Below are 4,024 nucleotides of genomic sequence, written 5' to 3'. Positions count from 1 at the left end.
TTCTTCGCAAGGGTGTGGAGGTTCCTCATGCCAGCATGCCCAAGCCTCCGATGCCAAAGCCAGCATTCTGAAGCTTTTGCAAGAAGACATACTGCAAGTTGTGGCCCTGCTGAGAAATCTACCACGTAAAAATCACCTTTCCGATACCCTTCAAACACTAGAGACTTGTCAGATTCCATTAGTACCAGGCAACGATATTTTCCAAACATTACGATCATGTTCAAATCGCAAAGCATTGAGACAGACATTAAGTTGAAGCCAAGGGATTCAACAAGCATGACTTTATCCATGTGTTGATCCTTTGAGATTGCAACTCTACCTAGACCCAATACCTTACTTTTACCAGTGTCAGCAAATGTGATGTGGCTCTTGTCGGATGGACGTAAGGTTGAGTCCATAAGAAGGCTTCTTTTGCCAGTCATGTGATTTGTACACCCACTGTCAATAATCCACTCTGAAGACTTTGAAGTTGCTGGTGTCGTACCCTACAGTGCAGTTAGGGGGATAGGCTTCACGAAGAGAATTGTGAAGCAAAAACATTTGACGAACCAGTGGGTTATGAAAACTTAGATCCAGATTAGGACTAATAGGGAGAGTAGCATGTGATTCAGGAACGAAGTACATAATGATGCCATTCGGACATTTTATCTTGCGCCCTACAAGTTTTTTAAGGTCCCCAGCAATAGCATCAGAAGATTTTGTTTTTCTGCTGGAGACCTTTCCCTGCAAAAGAGAGTTAAGCTTTCTTAACCACCCACATCTTCAAGGGTGGCTTAGAAGCAATAAGTCTAAGTGCAGCATCTGAGAATTTTGGCTTTGAAGCCTTAGCAAACAGTCTTGCAGGTGGACAATAATACTCATAGGAATAAGCAGAATAATTTTTGGTCATATGAACATGACGGTTCGATGAACCGCTCTCACATTCATATGCCTGAGTATGGTTTCCCTGCAAAACATTTGCGTTAGTGTGACTCAGGTGAGTCCTCTATTTGTATGAAGCCTTTGGATCGTATGAAGCCTTTGGTCTGAGGTTTGTCTTCTTCAAGTGAGGTGTCATGAAGACATTCACAGGAAGATTTTCCAGAAACTTTTTCGGAACCCAGATCTTCTTCATAGGCGGTCCATTCCTGCAGTTAGTACCAATGTACCTGGCAAACACTTCACCATTCTGATTCTTAAACAGTTTATAGTTTGCATCAAAAGATTCATCAATGATAATGGGGTTAGCACAAGTGAAGCCAGATAAATTGGATGGATCTGCTGAAAGTTCCTTTGCAGCAACCCATGTGGTTTTGGGGTACTGCTCAGGTTTCCAGTAAGAGCCATCTGCATTTATTTTCCTTACGAACCCAACACCCTCTTTCCTAGGGTTTCGGTTCAGAATCTACTTCTTGAGGACATCACATAATGTCTGATGTCCTTTAAGACTTTTATACATCCCTGTTTCAAGCAATGTCTTCAACCTAGCATTCTCATCAGCAATAGCAGTGGTATCCTCAGCAGAGGGGTTAGTTACCACATCAACAGTTGAAGATATTGCAACAACAGTAGCAGTGGAACATTCAGCAACAGAAGTAGCATTATCACGCTCAATGCATTTAAGACATGGTGGTTCAAATCCTTCCTGAGCGGGACTGATCTGTTCGGCGCGAAGTGACTCGTTTTCCTTTTGAAGATCTTCATGAGCCGCTCTCAATTTCTCAAGTTCTTGCTTCCTTTGAAGATAATCATAGGAAAGATTTTCATGAGTTGTTGAGAGAGTATCAAGACGATCCTCAAGTTCCTGATACTTAACGTGAAGATTTTTTATGTCTTCAATTAAGGATTCAGATCGAGTCATTTCAGCACCCAACAGATCATCGCTTCTGTCTAATAGTTTTTGAATATGTTCCATAGCTTTCTGTTGTTCAGTTGCAATTTTAGCAAGTGTTTTGTAGCTGGGTTTTGAATCACAGTCAGAGTCATCGTCACTAGATGTTTGATAGCGAGTAGTGCGTGTGTTTACCTTGGCACCGCGTGCCATGAAGCAGTAGGTTGGAGAGGAGTCGTTCTTGTCATTTGCATCGGTATCGGTGATGAAGTCATTGCCTTCAGTGTTGAAGATGGACTTGGCGACGTATGCTATAGCCAGACTCGCAATACCAGAATCAGACTCCTCCTCAGACTCCACCTCCGCCTCCTCAGAAGCGGACTCATCCTCTGAATCCATTTCCTTGCCAACAAACGCATGTGCTTTGCCAGATGAGCTCTTCTTGTGTGTTGAAGACTTTGAGGAAGACTTGGAAGAAGACTTTGGGTATTTCTTCTTCTTCTTGTCGTCAGAGTCATATTCCTTGCTCTTCTTCTTCCTTCTGTTCTCATTGTCCCACTGTGGACACTCAGAGATGAAGTGTCCAGTTTTCTTGCACTTGTGACATGTTTTCTTCTTGTAGTCATGAGCAGAAGCTTCATCATTCCTTGAGCTTGATCGTGAAGATTTTCTGAAGCCTTTCTTCTTGGTGAATTTTTGGAACTTCTTCACTAGCATTGCAAGTTCCCTTCCAATGTCTTCAGGATCATCAGAACTGCTGTCAGATTCTTCTTCAGATGAGGAAACAGCTTTTGCCTTCAAGGCACGAGTTTGCCCATAGTTTGGACCGTAGATATCTCTTTTCTCAGAAAGCTGAAACTCATGTGTGTTGAGCCTCTCAAGTATGTTAGATGGATCGAGTGTCTTGAAATCAGGACGTTCTTGAATCATCAGGGCTAGGATGTCAAACGAACTATCAAGTGATCTCAGCAGCGTCTTGACGATTTCATGTTTGGTGATCTCAGTGGCGCCGAGGGCTTGAAGCTCATTTGTGATGTCAGTGAGCCGATCAAACGTGTGCTGGACATTCTCATTGTCATTTCGCTTGAAGCGGTTGAAGAGGTTGCGAAGGACACTGATTCTTTGATCTCTCTGGGTTGAGACGCCTTCATTGACCTTGGAGAGCCAGTCCCAGACCAGCTTGGATGTCTTCAAGGCACTTACATGGCCATACTGTCCTTTTGTCAGATGGCCACAGATGATATTTTTGGCGGTAGAGTCCAGTTGAGTGAACTTCTTGACATCAGCAGCAGTGACACCTTCTCCAGCCTTGGGAACGCCGTTCTCGATGACATACCATAGGTCGATGTCAATGGCTTCAAGATGCATGCGCATCTTATTCTTCCAGTAGGGATATTCAGTTCCATCGAAGACGGGGCACGCAGCGGAGACTTTGATTATCCCTGCAGTCGACATAGCTAAAACTCCAGGTGGTTAAACCAAATCACACAGAACAAGGGAGCACCTTGCTCTGATACCAATTGAAAGTGCGTTATATCGACTAGAGGGGGGGGGTGAATAGGTGATTTTTATGAAAGTCTTCAAAACGTGAGAGTTATGAAGACAAACAGCGAAGATTATGCCTTTTACTATGCAGCGGAAGTTAGATTACACTAGGCCAGCCATGGTCATGTATTCAATAGAGTAAAAGCACAATGACAAACAACTGCAGTGTAATAAGGATCAGGTAGGAAGAAGTTATGAAGCCAAACAGATCATACATTCATGTTGTGACGACAAAAGATAAAGCAAGCATGCAATGGCTTCACAATGTGTAACAGTAAGAAAAGGAAGTGAAGATGAAACCAGTGACTCGTTGAAGATAATGATATGATGGACCAGTTCCAGTTGTTGTGACAACTGTACGTCTGGTTGGAGCGGCTAGGTATTTAAACCTTAGGACACACAGTCCCGGACACCCAGTCCTGAACACACAGTCCAGGACACCAAGTCCTCACCGTATTCTCCTTGAGCTAAGGTCACTTAGTCCTCGCCCAATCACTCTGGTAAGTCTTCAAGGTAGACTCCCAAAACCTTCACAAACTTCGTTCACTGGCAATCCACAATGTCTCTTGGATGCTCTGAACGCGACGCCTAACCGTCTGGAGGATTCACAATCCTCAAGTGTAATAAGTCTTCGGATCACACAGACAAGAAGACTCAAGTGATGCCCAA

Source organism: Triticum urartu, chromosome 6A (assembly GCF_056163025.1).
Source record: "Triticum urartu cultivar PI428250 chromosome 6A, HENAU_Tu73, whole genome shotgun sequence".
NCBI classification, from domain to species: Eukaryota; Viridiplantae; Streptophyta; class Magnoliopsida; order Poales; family Poaceae; genus Triticum; species Triticum urartu.
Note: the sequence above shows the minus strand (reverse complement) of the source record.